Below are 22,726 nucleotides of genomic sequence, written 5' to 3'. Positions count from 1 at the left end.
GCTGCAAAAATATAGGAAAACTAATTTTATTAGCCTGATTTTGCCCATTAAGAAAGAATGGATTTTGGGGGCAGCTAGCTGGTGCAGTGGATAGAGCACTGGCCCTGGAGTCAGGAGTAAATGAGTTCAAATCCAGCCTCAGACACTTAACACTTACTAGCTGTGTGACCCTGGGCAAGTCACTTAACCCCAATTGCCTTACTAAAAAAAATTTAAAAAAAATAAAGAAAGAATGGATTTTAGAAATGCAAGTAGAGAAAGAGTATATTTTATGTGTCAAAGTGTTAAACATGGAGACAGGAGGGGACATAGTTCAAAGACTGCCTGCCTCCAATGCTTGTTGGCAAATTGACCAAGAAGTTGTTTCTATTCTATAAGCCTCAATTTTCTTACCTATAAAATAAGGATAATAATCACTGGAGCAATTACCTTGTAGCATGTTGTATATTATATAAATCAAATACTTTTCAATTTACACTCATTATTTAAAATTTTGGGAAACTTGAAAGGGATAATTCTACCATCTATTTCATGATTTAAAGGAGGGGAAAGACAAGTATAATATGAAATATGGCCTATATTTTGGGAGAGAAGACTTTAAAGAGGATAATAAATTCCGTAAAATTCTATAAGGAGGGAGAAGCACAAGAGAGATTAACAGCTCTCAATAATGTACTTTTTAATGACATAAATGATGATTCTTATAGTGTACATAATAGCCAGCCATTCTCTTTTCATCTCTTGATGTATCTTGTATTCCAGTTCCAAAATAGTTACATTTCATTTTGATCACTGTCATTAATTGTGAATTTGAACAGAAATGCACAGGAATTGCAGGGAAAAGGCAGAGGCTAAATACAAAAATCGCCTGTCTACAAGAAGTGTCATGAGTCTGTAAGAAATGATGAGCAGGAGGAGTTCAGAGAAACCTGGAGGGTCTTACGTGAGCTGATGATGAGTGTGATGAACAGAACCAGAAGAACATTGTACACAGTATCATCAACATTGAGTGTTGACCTACTGTGATGGACTATATTCTTCTCACCAATGCAATGGTACAGAAGAGTTCCAGGGAACTCATGATAGAAGAGGATCTCCAAATCCAAGAAAAAAAAAAGAACTGTGGAGTATAGATACTGATTGAACCATACTATTTCTTTTGTTTTGGGTGCTGTTGGTTTTTTTTTTTTTTCTATTTTGAGGTTTTGCATTACTGCCCTGATTTTTTCTCTTATAACAGGATTAATGCAGAAATAGGATTAATGTTATTATGCATATATATATATATGTGTGTGTATAGATATATATATGCATATGTATATAGATATATAGATATAACCTATGTAAAAAAAAAAGAAGTGTCATGAGTGCTAAAGATCACAATGTTTTGGAGTTGATGATGAATTTTGAAGACAACAAAAGAAGTTTCTTTGATTTTTTTCTATCTACTCAGTTATTTTGGAAGCAAAGAGAAAAGAAAAAGAAAGAGAACATTGCTCAGAATAGATAATATGATGATAGCAGACAGCAAAGAGTAGGCAGAATGATATTACTGTGCATTATTTTCTATTTTCTCTGCTGAGGAGAAAAAATTATAGAATGTGAAGGGTATAAATAAAATGATCATTGAGGAATCCCACATAATTAATGATAAATCCAAGATAAGTGAAGAGATATCAATGAAATACTCATCTTGCCTCATTGTATATAAATCACCTCGACTTGGTTGTGCTACTTCCCAGTACACTGGAGAAAAATGGCAATTGTTATTGTTGAGCTGTTATCAATAATTTTTGAAAACCACAATGAAGGACAGGACAGGTGCTGCATGGCTAGATATGGGCAAATGTCAAATTATTGTGTTTTTTTAATTGGAAGAGGGTAGATTCTACAAACCATAAGTATGCAATCCTACCTTTAATTCATTGGAAATTCTAGAACATTTCACATGGGGATCATTTATGAACATTAGGAAAGAAAGCAAGGACCTGTAAAAGTCAACAGTTACATCAGTAATAGGTTGGGCCAGATTCATTACTTTCCTCCTTTTCTTTTTTTTAACTAGCATAACATGGTCATATGGTACCATATTATCCCCAGATCTCAGCTAGATATTTGATGAAATATCCCATTGTAACGATTGGAATGATGCCACCTGCTGGAGACTTACTGTAGGAAAGTTCTGCCATGAAAGGAAGGTCTTTGAGGTCAAGAACATGCGTCTTCTCTTTGGCATCAGGAAGTGACGTTTGCTAATGGGAAGAAGAAGGAAGAGCCGGGAGCTCTGACTCACTCTCTTTCCTGAGGACGCCAGTGGAGAAGAGAGTGAGAAATGTGCTCTCCACTTAATAGATAGATGAATGTAGGCCTTTCTCTCTCTCTTTACCAAATTCTTATATTCTTATTCTCTTTAATAAATGCTTAAAAGTCTAACTCTTGCTGGGGATAATATGCTACCATATGACTATGTTATGCTAGTTACTGGCGACCACTCATTAGATATTTTAGACAGTCTAGCTAGAATTTTAGCCCTTAACACCATGCTGTCATTGTAAACAACATGGAAAGATGCAGGTTATGTGCTAGTACCTTTAGTACTATAGACATGGGACATATTACATGATCAGTTCTAAAGAATAATCATTAGTGGATTATGTACATAGGGGGATTGGTAAGAACTGTGTCCTTTGGCATCTGTCCTTAGTCCTGTGATAGTCAATAATATATTATTGGCACAAATAAAGGCATTTATGACAGGATTGACAAATGTCCAAGTGTCATTATGATGAGAAGGTTAGGTAAGACTGCAGATTGGGTACTTAAACAACCTAAACGAGCTAAAATAAAGTCAGATGTAGTGAGTTGAAATTTCAAAAGATAATAAGTTAAAAAACAATATTAACAACAACTATGCTGTGAGAGATAAAGCTAAACAATGCATGTGAAAACAATATGAAAGTTTGAGTGGTCAGTAAGGAAGCTCTATAAGAGCCAACAATGTGACATGACTGGAAAAAGAAAGCTAATATAATTTGAGCTGCCTTTATGAAGATAAAAATACAGAATTAGGGAAATAAATGCCATAAATGTACTTCCTTATTCAGGTAAACACTTATAATCGAGTCCAGTTACTGGCATGAAATTTAGAAACTACAAAGATGAATTAAAGCCTCTCCAGAATAGTATAAACAGCATTGAAAGTATACTAAACAGAGACTGGTTAAAATACCTCATTTTAAAATTAGCACTAATTAATCACTGATTGGGTGCTGTTTCAGACAAACTGAGACCTGGGAAAGACTTTAGTTTAAAAAAGCCATTTCTCCCTGTATCTTAGTCCATTGCCAGTAATCCTGATATATATCTTGCCTCTGAACCCAGATAGCCCTGGAGGAAAGACTGAGGCTGGTCAGTTTGCACAGCCCTCCCTCACTTACATCTAATTCACTGCAAGTTATAACATCACCTCCCAATGTCATGGTCCTTTTTGAGAATGAAGTACAAACAATGAATAGTCTATGAGTAAGAGCTGCTCCACTGGGGATCCAAATGGCAAGCTCCACTTGGGCAGTGTAGCTACCTGTCCCTGCCCCTGTCCCTGTCCCTGTCCTGTTCATGTAGGGAATCATACCTTTACCTGAGGGTGCTCTGCCCAAAGTAATATGTTTTGGTTGATTAAACCTCATGATATATCTGCAGGTTTGGGGCCTAAATTTTATAAGGACCACACCTTAACCCCAAATCACTCTGGCTCTCATAGATTAGCCCATAATAGGTCCCAGCCCAAGCTTCATTGGTGAGTGTTTGACCTCTAAATGGCTCAGAGTGAGGATAAATAGCAATTGATTCTGTTTTGGCTAGAAACACTGAGGGCCTTCCCTTTCCTCCCTCCCTCCACTCCTCCCTCCTTCTGTCCTTCCCTCCTTCCCTTCCTTTCTTCCATCCTTCCCTCCTTTTTTTTCTTTGTTCATTCATTTGTTTTGACTAGGTAAAGAAGGCCATTCTTTGCCTCACTTCTTACCTAGGCTTAATCACTGAGTGGTTGTTGCCTCAGGAAAACTGAGGCATGAGAAAGCATTTTTAGCTTAAAAAAGCTAGTCTCCCACTGCTTCCAGGGCCATTTTCATTCATCTTGATGTATATCTTGCTACTGGGCCTAGATGACTCTGGAAGAGAAAGTGAGACTATCCACTTTACACAGCCCTCCCTCACTTTAATTCACTGCAAGTCATGACATCACCTCCTGATGTCATGAGATCATCATTGAAAATGAAAGACCAACAACTTGATAAGCAAAGAAAACCACTGTTTTATTCAGCACTGGGGTGATGGACAGCAACAAATTGTTCAGAGGAACTGTATTCCACCATGTTTTTTAATGTGACTTATGGAGTGGTATTACCAGAAATGTTAAAAGACAAGTATGGGGGCAGCTAGATGGCTCAGTGGATAAAGCACCAGCCCTGGATTTAGGAGGACCTGAGTTCAAAATCCGCTTCAGAAACTTGACATTTACTAGCAGTTTAACCCTGGCCAAATCACTTAACCCTCATTGCCCCACAAAACAAAACAAAACAAAAGACAAGTATGGAATGCTACCAGAGTAACTACATTTATTATTATATATCATTATTGTATTTAGCTATATTTTTTCACCTTTGGCATTCTGGATTTTTTATGAAGTAGAAGTGAAACCCAGTTGAATCTTTGGCATGTGGAAAGGAGACTCCCATATTATGTCAATTTTCCAAGGAGAAATGGCCCTATTTGTCTATTGAATTATGTCTTTGAGTTTTTTCCTCAGAATGCTTTCCCAGAGAAAGCATATGGGGAGAGTATGCCTTTCCGTGTTTCCTTTCCACGAGTTTGTCTTGGCTAGTCAAGAATATTTACTAGAAAATATCTCCTTTTCTTTTTAAATTCAAGGTGAAGTGAGTGATGAGATCAAAATGTCACAGAAGTAGATTGGTCTAATGGTCCTTAACTATAAAGCTCATTATGTACTAGAACAATATAAATATTTTGCATATGATTCTATACTGTTCCAAAGTAGCTATGTACCTAAGTATGAAGTATTTTATTTAACCTTTCATGAATTTGAGCTCAATTGTAGGGTACCTGAAAATTCACATTATTGAGGAGGAATAAATGATTAATCCCTTATATTAATTATATTTATCTCTCACATTTATATTATACTGTATAGGGGTACAAAATAGCAATGGTGCTAGAATCATTAATGATAAAGGTATAACGGCCTTCATTTTTGTCTGCGGAGAACAAAATGGATTCCTTGTCAAAGAAGTGGAAAAGGTTATTTCCTTATGTGTTATAATTTGCAATGTCATATATATATTTGTTCAGGACATTGAATAAATGTAGGTTGATGAGATAGGAGCTCTAGGAACTATTGAAGTTACATTGGGGTCTATTAACCAGTAATACTTCCAATGTAGGAATTCATGATGGATAACCTCAGTCTTTCAGTATATTAGAAGAAAAAGCCATTAGTTGAAATATGGCATCCAGGGCTTTAGTGGGAATAATAGAAGATCTGGAACAGCCAATGAGGTAAATATCATAGAGTAAGATGAATAAATACATTGCCATTCAGTAGTGAGAGCTCAGTTTAGGTTAGATAACATATGTAACCTGTAATGCAGCTCCATATATAACCTTCCCTAAAAAAGAAAAAAAAAAAGAAAACTCTGGCCTCACATGAACTGGATTTCCTTAAAAAGGGTCATTTTATTTTTTCAGTTCATTATGGGTTCAACTCAGAGTTTATAATGGAAATTTTAGAAAAGCTTAGAGATAGCTTTTATAGATAATAGAGATAGAGAAAGAAATAAAGATGCATTTATGTATGTACATGTATATATATACATACATACATATACATATATATCCAAATATAATATTTCTCTCAACATGATACAAATATTCCACTAAAATCCAATCAGAAGTTATCAATTTTCCTTTTAGGAAAATACCAGTGCACATAACTATATTGCATCAATGAAGGGTTTTGTTTAAATTGAATGGAAGTACACTCCCCCACCCCCCAAATCCACTTCTATTACACACAAATCTTGATTTAAACCAGATTAGCATTTTGTCATGATTTCCTCATAATGTTTAGCTACTCAGGCATAGAAGTGTCAGATTGTAGCAGATGACCAATATTTAAGTTTTAAAAAAAGGGAAATGAGGGAATTTTGGATTCAGAGATGGAGGAAGAGGCATGATTGAAATGGCTGACCTTATGGTACAAAAAGAAAGTGAGGCCAAAATAAGGTTTTTAGACTGGGAAATTAGAGAAGAATCAAGGTTATGATGAGAAAAAATAATCTATATTAAAGAATTAAGAGAATAAGAGTAGAAAAGTGAGAGATTATAGTCAAGAGATAGATATTCCACAATTCAGGCTTTTTGTCCAACACCCTTCCTTAACCCCTCATGACATCTTACCTGAGCTAAAGCAATAGTTTACTAACTGGTCACTGTACCCACTCTCTAACATACCCATCACATGGTTGCCAAATTGATCAATGCTAAAGCATAGATTGGAACATTTCCTGGCTAAACAAATTTTAATAATTCCTTATTTATTCTAGTGTAAAACACCAGATACTGACCCTTGCCCTTTAAAAATCCTCAGAATCTGACTCTTATACAACTTGCTAGACTTTTCCCTTTGTTCCCCTCCCCAGTTATGCACTCTACATTCTAGCCAAACAAGTATACATCTTGGTACCTCGATACAATATTCCATCTCCCAACCTCCTACCAGGTTTAAGTTTCTCCCTAGCTTCCTTTCATGTTCTTCCTCCTCACATTCACCTCTTACAATCCCTACTTTCATTTAAGGCTGAGTTCAAGTGTGATCTCATGCTTCAGACTTTTCCTAATGATCCCTATTTTAACACCTTTCCTTTATTTACTTTGCATTTCAATTATATTTCATTTATATTACTTCATTTATATTTTGTCTGGTTGCCAAGAAAAAGTCTAGTTTAGTATACAGTAGCTCATCACTAAGTAGGCTGGGGCACTGAGGAGTGAATTCTTTGACCAAGATAGCTCATGAAACAAAGCAAAAAAAAAAATGTACCTTATTCCAATGTGACACCATTTCTTCTATAGTGATGGTGGCAACATATCAAAAAGTGGGGTAGAGCCTATAATCAACACATTTTACCTTGAATATTGTGAAATTTTTGTCAAGTTACCAACAAGTAGTCATATAGCAGAAGAAACTGGTACAGTGGAAACCATATGATGGAACTGCTGTGCGATCATCGGTTCTTGGTTCAAATCCTGCTTTTTGATACTTATTACCTGTGTAAACATGGCCAAATCATTCAACCTCCCTAGTTCTCAGTTTCACCATCTAAAAAAAATTCAGGGCTTAGATTAGATGGACTTTGAGGGCCTTGCCAAAACTAGTTGCATAATTTATGACCTGTGATATTTTGATGGATTTTTATATAACAGAATAGAACTTATTATAATAAGAAGGCTGAACTAGCAGCTAATGGAAAGATGTCTCACAGGTTCTCCTTGGAGAGTTAAAAAAATTGACAGATTTGAATTTATTATGAGCACAACAGCACAGGGAGTGTTATTTCTTTTTTTTAATTTTTAAAATATATTTTATTTACACCTTTTGTATTAATCACAGCCTCATTCTGGAGGCAACAAACAACCCCTGCCCCATATTACATTGAACCTTCACTTTTTAAAAAAATTAATAAAGTATTTTATTTTTTTCTGTTACATGTAAAGATAGTTCTCATCTTTTGTTTATACAAGCTCTAAAATTTCAGATTTTTCTCCCTCCCTCCTATCCCTTCCCCCTCCCCTAGACAGCAGGTAATCTGATATAGGTTATACATATATATATATACATATATACATATACATATATATATATAAACACACATATATCTATATACACATATATATACATTATACACATAATAACATTAATCCTATTTCTGCATTAGTCATGTTATAAGAAAAAAAATCAGAACACTGATGAAAAACCTCAAAATAGAAAAAAACAACAGCATCAAAAACAAAAGAAATAGTATGGTTCATTCAGCATCTATTCTCCACAGTTCTTTTGTTTTTTCCTTGGATTTGGAGATCCTCTTCCATCATGAGTTCCCTGGAACTCTTCTGTACCATTGCATTGGTGAGAAGAATATAGTCCATCACAGTAGATCAACACTCAATGTTGATGGTACTGTGTACAATGTTCTTCTGGATCTGCTCATCTCACTCATCATCAGCTCACGCAAGACCCTCCACGTTTCTCTGAACTCCTCCTGCTCATCATTTCTTACAGCACAATAGTATTCCATTGTATTCATATACCACAACTTGTCCAGCCATTCCCCAATTGATGGGCACTCCCTCAACTTCCAATTCCTTGCCACCACATAAAGAGCAGCTATAAATATTTTTGTGCATGTGGGTCCCTTTCCCCCTTCCATGATCTCTTTGGGAAAAAGACCCAAAAGTGGTATTGTTGGGTCAAAGGGTATGCACAGCTTTATCACCCTTTGGGCATAAAGGGAATGTTATTTCAAGGGATATTTGGTCACCTTATTATTTCCATGTTAATGAAAGGTATTAACAAAAAGACTTCCATGGAAATAATCACAGATTATATACCAATATTAATACTAGATTGTTTTGATGATAACTGCTTTATAATACTGTTTGAGAACTAATATGGCTCGGGCACCTTCTTTCACCTTTATTTTTATTGATTCCCTTGATATTCTTTCTTAACCTTTTGCTCTTCCTGATAATTAAAAAAATATATATTTTCTAGCTCTCTTTATTTTTTCTAGCTCTTTAAAATAATCTTTTGATAATTTAATGGATATAGCACTGTATAAGGAAATTAGTTTAGGTAGAATTCTCATTTAATTCTTAACCTACCCATTAGCAATTGATTCCACTTGTTTAGGTCTGAGTTTATTTCTGTCAAAAGTGTTTTGTAATTGAGTTCATATAGTTCCTGGCTTTAGCTTGGCAGGTAGACCCCCAAGTTATCTAAAGGTATTTATTTCCATCTCTTGCTGCAGGACTTTGTTGATATTATACAGAAATGCTGATGATTTATGTGGGTTTATTTTATGTACTCCAACTTTGCTAAAGTTTTTAATTATTATAATTCGTTTTTAGTTAATTTTTTTAGGATTCTCTAAGTATACCATCATATCATCTTAAAAGAGTGATAGTTTTGTTTCCTTATTACCTATTCTAAACCCTTCAACTTTTTTTCTTATTTCTATAGTTAGCATTTCTAAAATAATATTGAATAATAATGGCAATAATGGGCATCCTTGCTTTAGTCCTGATTTTATTGGTTCTATTTTATTACCATTACAGTTAATGTTTGCCAATGGTTTTAGATAGATGCTACTTATGTTAAAGAAAGCTCCATTATTCCTATGCTCTCTAATGTTTTTAACCGGAATAGATATTACATTTTGTCAAAAGCTTTTTCTACATCTATTAAGATAATCATATGATTTATGATGGTTTTGTTATTGATATGGTCAGTTATGCTGACATTTTTCCTAATACTGAACCAGCCTTGCATTCCTGGTATAAACCCTACCTATTCCTATTCTATGATCCTTATGATATACTGCTGTAACCTCCTTGTTAGTATTTTATTTAAAATTATTGTATTCATTAGGAAAATCGGTCTATAGTTTTCTTTTTCTTTTTTAGCTATTCTGGATTCAGGTATCAGCACCATTATTTGTGTCATAAAAAATTGGTAGGACTCCTTTTTCCTTTTTTCTAAATTGTGTGTCACACATATACATATATGTATATGAATATATACATATAAAATATTCATATACATACATGCAACACACATATGAATTAATTGTTCTTTAAATATTCCATAGAAGTCACTTGTGAATCCATCTGGTCTTAGGATTTTTTTTTTCCCTCAGGGAGTTCACTGATGACTTCTTCAATTTCTTTTTTTAAGATGAGACTTTTTAAAGTATTCTATTTCCTCTGCTATTAATTTGAGCAATTTGTGTTTTTGGAAATATTCATCTTTTAATAATCATTTTAATTTTATCTTCATTGTTGATGAATTCACTTTTCATTTTTGATGCTAATAATTTGTTTTATTCTTTCTGTTCTTTTAATTAAATTTACCATTGATTATCTATTTTATTAGGGTTTTTTTTCATAAAAACAGTGCCTAGTTTTATTTATTTCATGGTTTTCTTACTTTCAATTTCAGTAATCTAATTTCTTTCTTCAAACTTTATAAGAGGCATAAAGAGAAATTGATAATATTATTTTAATGGTGAATCATAACTGAAGGATTTATAGCTAACTTTTGTTTTCTAAATAGATCTAGAAATAGAAGGGACTATGACCCAAAGAGAAGCTACAGCATGAATATAGTTAAAATTGGAAGACTTTTGGGGGCAGCTAGGTGGCACAGTGGATGGAGCACCAGCCCTGGATTCAGAAGGACCTGAGTTCAAATTTGACCTCAGACACTTGACACTTCCTAGCTATATGACCCTGGGAAAGTCACTTAACCCCAATTGCCTCACCAAAAAAAAAAAATTAGAAGACTTTCATTGTGCCCAGGTAGAAAGAAGAATACATATTTAAGGGTGTATCATTATCAAGCTAGGAAAAAGCATACCAATTTGATATATGCCAGTGCAAGAGTTATCTCCAGAAAATGGAGGAAAATGGAGATAGCTAGCTTGACAACTGGCTTTCCCTCCAATCACATGCTATTTCCTTTTGAAGGAAATCTGATACCAGGCAACATTTACCTCTCTGTGGATGAATCGATTCAATCCAGGACCAAAAAAAAAAAAAAAGACTGAGATAACTGGAGTATACTTATTTGAAATTATAAGATATAGGACAGCTGCCATTGTGTTTTACAAAATCTTTTGTCTTGTAGCCCATGAAGTTACATTCAGAACAGGTACTCCAAGTTTCTAAGGTACTCTAAAAAAGTTGTGAATTAAGCATGTGGATGTAGCTACAATTTTACTGGGCATGGAGAAAGTTAAAAATAGCTAAATATTTGCATCATTCTGTGACCCAGAATTCAGCACTGGCAGTGGTATCTGGGCCGGCAGAGGTGGATGTTGGTTTAGGAAGGGTTTCTACCTTTTTCTGGGGTTAGGTCCAGGACTTGAATGGAATGTATAGGCTAAGGCTATAGGACACATAAGTAATGCTTTTTATGATATTTTATGTAATGTGAATAAATGATTTTTAAAATTAATTAATTGAAAAGAGGTCAATCTGTGAAGCAGAGAGCTAGGGACTTAATTAAGGGGAGTTACTAGTGCATGGGCACAGTGAGTCAGGCCAATTTGATAAGTAGGGGTATAAAACTATATTCTTATATATCTAAAAGATATAGGGGCAGCTAGGTGGCTCAGTGGATAAAGCACAGGTCCTGGATTCAGGAGGACCTGAGTTCAAATCCGGCCTCAGACACTTGATACTTACTAGCTGTGTGACCCTGAGCAAGTCACTTAACTCTCATTGCCTCACCAAAAAAAAAAAAAAAAAAAAAAAAAAGATATAGATGCAGGAACTTCCCATAGAAGGGTAAAGTTAAGTTGTGATTGGTAACCAATGACCTGAAATCCTAACAAATTGACTGATATCTAGTAACCATTAGTACTCAGTGGTTTGTGCTCCTTGTTTTTGTTCAGTTGTTTAGTTATGTCCAATTCTTCATGACCCCATGTACGATACTGTCTATGGGGTTTTCTTGTCAAAGATACTGGAGTGTTTGTCATTTCCTTCTCCGGTTGGTTAAGGCAAACAGAGGTTAAGTAACTACCTCACAGTACCATAGCCAGTAAGTATCTGAGGCTAGATTTGAATTCAGGTCCAAGCCCAGTGCTCTACCCACTGAGCCAACTAGCTGCCTCAGGAATATGTACTAAAACATATTAAAACCCAGATGATCTCTATCTTAGTATAATCTTCTGATGCATTTAAGTCTAAGATAACTTCAAATTCAGAGGAAAGTAAACTAACTAATGTACTAAGGCAAAGTGTGCTATTGCAAAGTAGTAGTCCTTTAGTACATACAATCAATAAAAAATATTGGGGGAAATCCGAATGTTACAACATTCCCTTAGAGGACTATGGATAATGATTTTTCAGCTCTTTTTGGTATTTATAAAAAAGCTCAACTTTTTTGATTGAAAGCAATAACTTATGGGGGAACCAAATAGAAAAATGGCAAAAAAGTGGACAAGTTAGAGAATAAAATGGCAGAAGTTTGAATTCAATTCAATAAACATTTATCAAGTACCTACTATACTATGTGCTGAGCATTGTGGTAAATGCTGGGGATACAAACAAGAAAAAGAAATGAAGTTCTTGCCCTCAAGAAGTTTAAAATCTAATGGAGGAAGACAACATGCAAAAGGAAACCGAAAAGTGAGAGAGCAGGAGGAGAAGTGAAGGGCATAGTTATGTTTGAATCCAAAACCAAGGAGTATAGATGAGGCTTTAAATGGAGTTTTGGTCTGCCCTCCAGCCCTTAGATTAGAAGAGGCCATAGCAACAGAGACTAAAAATATCAATGAGAGTGGTTAGCAGAAGACTCATACATTAAACATGAAAACGACCAACAACAAAGCAGGAAAGAAAAAGAAAAAAAAAGACAATTTTATATTCACTAGCACCTCAAGACACAAACTATTGAATATAGAAGTACTTTCAATTGGTCTTCCTCATTGTAGACTTTCCCATTCCCCATCTTTCCTTCTCTTACTTACCAAAATATATTTCCAAGGTGCATGTCTAACCATGTGACTTCCCTGAATGAAAAACAACCACAGTGATGCATTCTCGTTAATGGTAGGATGAAATAAAACTCCTCAGATTGAAATCTAATTCTTCCACAAAATAACCCACATCATTGTTTAATTTTTATTTCATATTACTCTCCTTTATGAATTTTGCATAACAGTCAAACTCAACTACTATCATTTTCTTGAACTTTACATTTCATTTCCTGCCTCCATACATTGACATAATTTTTCTATGGATTCTAAAGTATCAAATGCTTGGATTGCATTCTCTCTTCATCTTTGTGTCTCAAAACTCTTGTTTCCCTTCAGATTCAGTTTAAGAAAGCCTCCTTCATGTAGACTGAACTGATTCTCCATCCTGACTCCGCCCCCCCCCCAGATATTAATGTTCTCTATCTCCTCAATTAGCTTCTTATTGTACTCATTTGACTACAAATCACATTGTCACAGTAGAATGCAAGGTCCTTTGGTGGGCATGAGCATATGACAAAGGAGGACACAGGTCCAAAAGAGCAGATAGTATTTCAAGGGGGGAAATTAACAGGGTATGATGGGGATATGATTTCAAAAGGGATTCAAATACACACTGGGAGTGAGGAATGCTGTTGAACAGTAGCGGCTCCCCACACAGACAGCTAAAATTTAAAGGTTTATTTGTTTCATATGTAATGGAAGATTTTGCTCGCATGACATGGTATCTTGTCGCTTCATATTACCTAGCCCAGAAGGTAGAGTGCTGTCTCAGTCTTGGTGTATTCTTCACTCCATATTGACTGTGTTTGCTGCAACCTAGGCATTGTTTCCATGAAGAAAAGAGGACATAAGAAAAGTTCTTGGCATTCCACTGAACAAGCCCTGAGTTGGAATCAGGCCCAGAACCATCAACATATATCTTTACTCGATATTTTGACTAAATCTATTTTTTCTCTTCTCATTCCCCTCCTCCATTGAGAAAGAAAATAAGAAGAACAAAACGTTTGTAGCAAAAATTCCTAGTCAAGGAACTCAAAAGTCAAGTTTCATTCTAGAACCCATTCTATCACTTCTCTGTCAGGAGATAGAAAGCGTACTTTCAGATTATGAATTTCTAAAACGTTGTCAATGGCTGAACAAAATATCATATTTGAATTGTTATCCAATATTGTGGTGCCAAAAAATAGGGCAGAGAAACTTAGGATGACATGTCAACTGAATGTAAAGTGAAGGAAGAAAAACCAGCAGAACAATTTATAAATAATAACAATAAAGATAAATGTTCACTGTATTCAATAATCATTTCCTTATCAGTTAAGTTATTCTTTTATGATCTCTTTACTTGGGCTGGATCATTTGCACCAACACATGCTTGAACTTGGGATAGCTTTCCTGCCTCCTGATTTTAGTTCCTAATGCCTAGTACCTTGAATGTATTATGGATCCAATAAGCTCTTGTTGATTTGAGCTGAATTAGTGCAAGGCTTATTTTATTTTCATCTTTGAATCTCTCATCTTTTTTTCAACACATTGTACATAGTAGGGGCCTTAAATATTTTCAATTGAATTTAAGGAATATGTAGGGAAGCTTCTGCTGGATTACATTTGGGAGTACAAAGAGATACCATGAGCATCATCCCTCTTAAGGACATGGGCAAAGCTGAAGCCAAGTCCGCTCTTAGAATTCATTACTATAGAGCTGGGATATGTGAATAGTGTTATGTTGAGAAGAGAAGCATGTAAATCTCCCCTATGCCTTACAACCACCTATAACTGTATTGACAATCCACTATAACCATATACATCTCAATAGATATAAATTAAGAAAAGGTTAAATATAATGCACTTTGATAAGGAGGTCCTTGAAGATATATGATATACATTAGGCATGTTTTCATCAATAAATAATAATATTAACAAGTTTGGGTCATTCAGAATTAAAACTTCAGTTATGTGGAAAATGTCATTTATATTGATCCTTCAACAATGATTCTATATAAAGCTAGTTTACTGAAACACCTAAGCTAGAATGGAGCCAATAATCTCAAAAGCAACAATTAAAATATGATCTTGAAATTAAATATAGGGTCAGTGAATTAATTTAATGAACTTCTGATTGTCTTGCCTCAAGTCTTTCCCACTTCTAAACTATCTCCCACAAAGATGCTAGAATGAGTTTCCTTAGTTGTAGCACTTATCATATTTCTCTGTTACTCCATAAATTTCAGTGGCTAGGAAAAAGTATAAACTGTGTTGAATTATAAAGAAAGGGAAAGAGAACATGCTAGCCTTAGAGGAGAGTGGGGAACAAAGGAACGCGTATAAGAGATGAGTGTGTATTTAAGTTTCAACAAACTATATTGTTCCAAGCATTAAATTGAGGAGCATTTAAAGAGTAAGAGGGACCTTCTATGAGTTATTCCTTTTCAGGGGCATTTAGAATCCTAGATTTAAAGTTGATATGATGCAACCTTCTGTTTGTTTTTTCTTTATTGCCCTTCACAACCTTGTTTCCCTATCTTTGTAGCCAGATTGTACTTTACTTTCCTTACTTAACTCAATGGTCCAGACCAACTGTTCTCCCTCTTCCTCAAGCATGACACCCCATTTCCTATGTTTGTAACTTTGCACTGGCTACCCTCGTGCCTGGAATATATTATCTCTCCAATTTTGCCTTATGTCATCCTTCACTTACTTCAAAATTCAGCTCAAGCTATGAAATTGTTCTGTGTAAAATTTTTCATGATTATCTCAACTACTAGTGCCATTCTCTAACTGTTTCGAACTTAACTACATTATGTGTGTGGTATATTTATTATGTTTATATTTAATTTACATATACATGTTATTAAGCCCTTAGAATACATATTCACTGAGCACAAAGACTGGTTCACTTTTTAAAAATGTGTTTGTAATGCCTAGTAATTCCTCGAACATGTTAGTTTTTTAATAAATGTTTGCTTATTGTTTGGAAGCACTGAAACTGACCCTAAAGTTTTCTCACCTAGGTGCTTACTTAAAGGATGATTCAGCAGAGGACACACAATATCAGAATATAAATCAATTTTGTTATTGAGAAAGTTATAGTATATTAGAGGGGGAGTCAGAATAGTAATAAAGAAAACTATCTCTTTTAAATAACACATTTAAAATGGGAAAAATAAAACATTTCATACCTCCTAGTACAGAGCTTCTTAAACTTTCTTCACTCATGACCCTTTTTTTGTCAGAAATTTTTATACGAGATTGGATATAACATTTTACTGTTGCCAAATTTTTCATGACCCCCACATCCTTTTGTAAAGGATTATCACTTAACATTCAACTTAATAAGGGCAACCAATATTTTCTAATCACAAGTGAAAATATCATCAATTTAGAGATAGAGGAACCTTAGAGTAAATCTTGTCCAACTCTCTTATTTTACAAAAGAGGAAACTGAGGTCCAGGAAGGCTAAATGCTTTTCCCAGTATCAGTCAGGAAATGAAACCTGGCATTCTTTTTTTTTTTTTTGAAACCTGGTATTTTTACTCCATATCTGGAACATTTTTTTTTACAGTGACAAGTTGCCTAGATAGGCTTGTTAAAACTAATCAGATATTTTCTTTAAAAAATGGTGAGGTGTTCAAAATGGCAGACACAATTAGCAGTGAATTGTTGACATCAGGATTCATATTCAGAAACCATATTAAATACTTGTTTTTATGACAAATAGATGTCTAATACTCCATGTTAATAGCAGCTGAGCTGGGTTACATTCTAATGTTTATATACTGTACAAATAAAGACTTTTTCACTAATTTCTCCAGGACATCTTTCCTGAATTCATCTAGCTTCCCATCATTGGATAAGTCACAATTAACACCTTCTAGGAGGCTGATGTGAACCACACCCACAGAAACCAGATGGAGCAGGTGTTGGCATGCTTCCAGTTTCAAGCATGCTTTGGCAGACTTCTCAAGCAAATACCAATATCTTAGGAAGCCATAGTCTCATGGCAAGTTGCTGCTTGTAGTTACCTAAGCATATTTAAAACTACTTTCAGGTGGGGCTGGCTCTGCCCAAAAACAAGACAGATGGTGGTCTATAAAATATGATTTCAGGTGTATGAGAAAGGCCTTTGTAAATCCCACCCCAATTATATCTTCTGATGCCTGAATACATATTTAACAGGATAGTTTGATTCTCTGACTATAGAATAGCTTAAAATGTAAGTTTCCTTTGGAAGGATGTTCATTGACTTCAATTCCAATGATTGATATCAGATTCTTTCCTGGGTATAACTTTTTGGAAGGAGATAGAAAAAGTCACAAGGTTCCTGAGTTCTTGAAATGAGGATGGGAGAGAAAAAGTAAAATGGGAAAGGGGTTACAAAAAGAGAAAATCATATGGAAAAGTTTTAAAAAAGAGAGAGAAACCTGGAAACATTGTAAACAACGTTTTGCCTGTTAATTACTTGGAATATGACTTTGGGCAAGTCACTGAATGTTTTGAATCATTTCCTCATCTATAAAATTAGGGGAATAATGTTACCTAGATTCCAGGATTACACTATAATTAACACTTATTAAGCACCTATACTGTGCCATCAATGAGTTTGTGGTTGAATTCTACTTTAAAAACTCATTGCGGTGGGGCAGCTAGGTTGCGCAGTGGATAGGGCACCGGTCCTGGAGTCAGGAGTACCTGAGTTCAAATCCAGCCTCAGACACTTAACACTTACTAGCTATGTGACCCTGGACAAGTCACTTAACCCCCATTGCCTCACTAAAAATAAAAAACCCCAAAAAACAAAAACAAAAACAAAAACAAAAACAAAAACAAAACCTCATTGGGATTGGGGAAAGGATGAGTAATCCACAAAGGAGACATGAAAGTAGAAGTTTGAGTTAGAGAATTATTTCCAGGAAAAGGAAACTGTAAAGTGCTATATAGAATACCTTTCCCACTACTATCTCTCTTCCCTCAGAAATGTTATCAAGAAAGGAGAATTTGTAATTGCTAGAGTAGATGCTTCAACATTTTGTCCATTTATGGAATCTGGATTAACAAAAAAGAGTCTATATATGTTTGTTAAAGATTCATAGACTTAGAACTGGAAAGAATCTCAAACGTTTTCTGGTTCCCCCTCCCCACCTCATTTTTCAGATAAAGAAACTGAGGGTTAGAGATTAAGTGAATTTCCCAGTAATGTATAGATAGTCAGTCAGAAGTAGGATTTGAACACAGATCCTCTAACTCTAGGTTGAGAGTTCTGTACATTTTAGAATTTTACTCTTTTACCATCTTGCATCAGAAACTGAAGACCAAGAAAACTTTTCTACACCATGCCAATGACAGTTTCTCCTTCACCTTCCTCTGACAAAAAAGACAAAAAAAGCCCTGAAAGGGATGAATATATTTCACCAACAAAATCAATTCAGATCACAAAGAAGACCTAAAAGAATTATTCATCAAAATAAATCACCAACTGGTATGTATTTGCTACTAGACAATTTTACCTCAAATTCATTACGTATGCTTAGCCTTTTAAATATTTAATAAGCAGTTTGACTCTAATTTCCAAGACTGGCTTTCCTTCTATGATACTCCTTATAAGTATCATGGGGTATCTCAAAGAAATAGACCCTAAAAGAACTTAAACTGTAACAGTTTCTTGTCACTCTTCCTGTGCTTAATTTTCTAAAAAAAGTCAACCATCTAAATTCTATCTGCATCTACCATGAAACTATATTTACCTGTAGTGTTTTTAATTCACAAATTGCCATTTTAGAAAAAAACAAACAAAACCATTACAACTTTGAATGAAATACCCCAAAAACTTAGGTCTGCCATGGAAATTTACAAATTCTTTTAAAAAATCAACGAATCTCATCTTCCCACATTGAAATGTACATACATGCAAGATCATCTCCCCCACCCCTTTACATGGAAAGGAGAGCTAATTCAGCAGAAATACTGCCAATATTTCACAGGACAAAAAAGAAAATAAGGGAATGAGTCACTGCAATGCAGGACCAATCTTTAGTCAAACAAAACTGATGGGATTGTTGCCAAAGCAAGAATCTCACAACTGGGCCACCCTAGTAGATATCTCTAACAAACACAGCTAAACATTTCAGTTCTATATGACTTGATTCATCTCTCTTCAATAATTGACTCATGTGACTGCAATGAAATAGAGACAATGGGGAAATTGACTCTGATCCCAGGACATGTTTTGGAATAACAAATAAAAATGGTAAATTTAGGGTCATCTTCATTTGTGACATCCTGAATCATTCTGGACCTGAGAGAGTAGACTCTTATAAACTTATAGAGGGCAATTCTCTATAGGTTATTTGGATGGGTGGTGGTGACAGTAGTATAATGTGAACCCCCACCAATTGACAAGAGCATATCAACCTGCTATCCTCTAGTGATTTATTGCTTAAAATGAGAGCAATAACAACTCTAGTTTAGAGTCAGAAAAGTGTCAAAGGTGGTGTGATTCACTATAGCAATTCTTTTCAGGAGCCCAGAATAAACTGGGATCCAGGAATAAATTTAAGGAAAGACTGTGAAAACTACTCTTCCTCTGGATAAGTTAAATGTGTCTTCTCTAGTGGCAGGAGAGAGCAAGAAACAACATATATTCTACCTATTCAGCAATTGATTAAACAGTCTAGTTTTAACTATTATTCAGTTTTTATTCTGAGGCCAGAGCCATTAAAACCTAAACTAGTTTTGCCACAGCTACATAAATGGAATGTTTCCCAGCTATCACGGGTACCTGAATACAGATTAACAGGGAACTTGATTAACCAAATAGTTGTGGAGTTTGTGGGGGGAAAGTGGTTCATGGGAATCTTCATTATGACTCTGAACCAAGAATCTCAGTTCTATTTACATATGCAAACAAAGGAATGTTTGCACTTCCATGGAGTTATACCTAGTTTGTATCTTGCAAGCGGAAAGTAAGTATGTGCATCCATGTATGTATGTGTGTGTGTGTGTTTGTATATTCTTCTCACTACTTCAGCATGTATGGTAGGTATTAAAGGATAGTTGATTTTTTTTGGTTGGTAGTGTATTGGTAAGATGGAAATTTTCTATTTCCATGGCTCTGTTAGTTGATAATAGAAGTGCATGCCTCTTAGGAAGTGAATGGTCCTTTCAATGACAGGAAAAATGAAGGAGCTTCTGTTACTAAAGCTAGAATCAATGGAGAAGGATAACTTCACAGGTCATAAAGTTCAAAAAATCACAGACCTAGAGCCTGAAGAGAACAAAAAGGGTATTTTGTTCAATCAGATTATTTTACAGATGAAGGTATGTATATTACCCAAGGCTAGCCAATTATAAGGTGTCAGGGGAGAGTTTTGAGCCCAAGTTCTCGGACTCTAAATCCTGTACTCTTTCCAAGTTATGTAATACAATTTTTTTTTTGTGGACATACATAAGTGACCAACATATTAGACCAGCTGAGGAAAATGTCTGGGTGAATGTCAGCCTACTCAGAGAAGCTTTAGAAGGTCTAACACAATCCAGGCCATTCCAGATTAGGATAACTAAGCCTTTAGTCACCTGTTGTGTATTTTGTCCTGGAGTCTGTTAGAAATGTCCTATAGTACTGGGGATCATAAGAGTAGCTCACCCTTGAGCGAGTTTGATATCCTAGGACAATAAGCATTGTACTAGCTTGACTCTACCTAATTAGAGTAACCACCTACATTACTTTGGGCAAGTCATTTCAACTCTGTGTACCTCTGTTTCTGTAAAAGATAGGCCTTGGACCCGAGAGTCTCTAAAGTCCCTTCCATCTCTAAATCTATGATGCTAACTCCTTCAAAACTGAAACAAATCAGGGGAATCCCCTCATCCTCTGTGAGTGCTCCTTCTCCTTTTCCTCCTGACACACACAGAGTGGACAGCTTCCCTCCCTATTCTAGATCATTATGCTAACCAAAACCCATATCTGATTTTCTCTCCCTCCCTTCCTCTCTGTGTTTTTATCTCTTTTTCTTTGTATCTGTCTATCTCTTTCTCTCTTTCCCCTAGTCATCCTCATTTCTCACTTCTATTTCCTAATTCCTTATTTTAGAATTATTTATCCTCCCACCTGCATCATTTTTCTATATTGACATTTTCAGCAGATCCTGAATATGCACTAAATTTGTGGTTGTGGAAAGCAACTGATAGAATCCAGAAATCAAATCCTCAGAGTTGGATGGGACATTGGAGGGTCTTAACAAACCCATATCCGAAAGAGAAAATTTTCTACAGCAAAGGTGTCAAAGATAAGACCTTCAGGCTTCATGGAGCCAACAATACTCCTGAGGGTGCTTAAACCAGATTAAAATGTAATTGAGGAATATTTAACAAAATAATTAAAAATAAAATAGATTTTTTTCATTTTCAAATTAAGTCAATATATATATACACATACATATATACATACATACTTATATACATATACATATATATGTATATATGTGTGTGTGTGTGTGTATATATATAACCTATATCAGATTACCTGTCTAGGGCAGGGGAGAGGGAGGGGAGGGAAGGAGAAAAATCTGAAATTGGAAAGCTTGTATAAAGAAAAGTTGAGAACTTTCTTTACATGTAACAGGAAAAAAATTTTTTTTAAATTAAGTCAAGGGGGGGCAGATAGGTAGCACAGTGGATGAAGCACTGGCCTTCGATTCAGGAGTACCTGAGTTTAAATCTGGCCTCAGACACTTGACACTTACTAGCTGTGTGACCCTGGGCAAGTCACCTAACCCTCATTGCCCCGCCCACCCCCCAAAATTAAGTCAATTTGAAGCCTATAGAGATCTTTATGTATGGATCCATGACTTCAATTTCTATTTGAATTTAATACCACTGCTCTATACCTTGGACGCCAATGGAAACTAAACATTTATCAAAAATGAATTCTGAATTGTGAGGAAAATCATCCTTTCTCGGTAATGCACTTCTTTTATGTTCTTGTATATGTGATGTGTTCTAGTGGCCATGAAGGTGGCTGGGGCAGATGCTGTGGAGCACTTGGAGCTTGGTCATCAAACATTGAAGTGGCCAAAGTCATTCACTGCATTCCAGGTCATCTCCAGTGATCCTAATTTTTCTCCTGCCACTGGATTTCTATGACTTTGTGCAGCTTTGCTGCAAATCCAAGTCAAGAGATCACTAAATGATGTTACTGGTCCTCTTCAAAAAGAAAGGATGAATGATAACAACTACAAACTATCCCGACACTAAATCTTTCCCCCACTTCCATTATCTTTCCATGACCTGGCTTTGTTTTTAAATATTAGCCAACCTAGCATTTCCAAATTGTTTTTAATTGGCATTTTGTATTCTTAGGTAGATTTTTTGTTTTTCTTTTTTTGCCCCAATCTCTGGTTTTAGCACCATAAGTAAATTCTGGCAAAGATTTACCTTTCCCAAATAACTTCTAGTCCTATAAAACTATCAAGGGGGCATTAATAGGTCAAATGGAGTCACGAGGTCACACAGCCAGAGGTAGAGCTTGAACCCGGATTTTTCTATCATAGGTTATCATTCAGTCATCTATGCCAAACTAATAACCCGTTTAGATATTGAAAGAAAAAAAAAACTGCATTTCAACACTAGAGCCCTTCTGTAAGCCCTCAGTATGAGGTGAAGAAGGACTTTCTTGAGTGCTCCACTTAAGACTCAGCTCAAGCTCTATCTCCTACATATGACCTGTTCCCAGGTGGTAAGATTTTCCCAATCCAAAATGATTTGGTAGATATTTCATGTGTATTATCTGCAAACATATTCTTTGTCCCTTGTAAGCTTCCTATGGGACCCAATCTTGTTTCATTTGGGGGGGGGGACGAGACAATTGGGGTTAAGTGACTTGTCCAGGGTCACACAG

The sequence above is a fragment of the Dromiciops gliroides genome, chromosome 3 (genome assembly GCF_019393635.1).
Source record: "Dromiciops gliroides isolate mDroGli1 chromosome 3, mDroGli1.pri, whole genome shotgun sequence".
NCBI lineage: Eukaryota > Metazoa > Chordata > Mammalia > Microbiotheria > Microbiotheriidae > Dromiciops > Dromiciops gliroides.
This window is presented reverse-complemented; position numbering follows the sequence as displayed.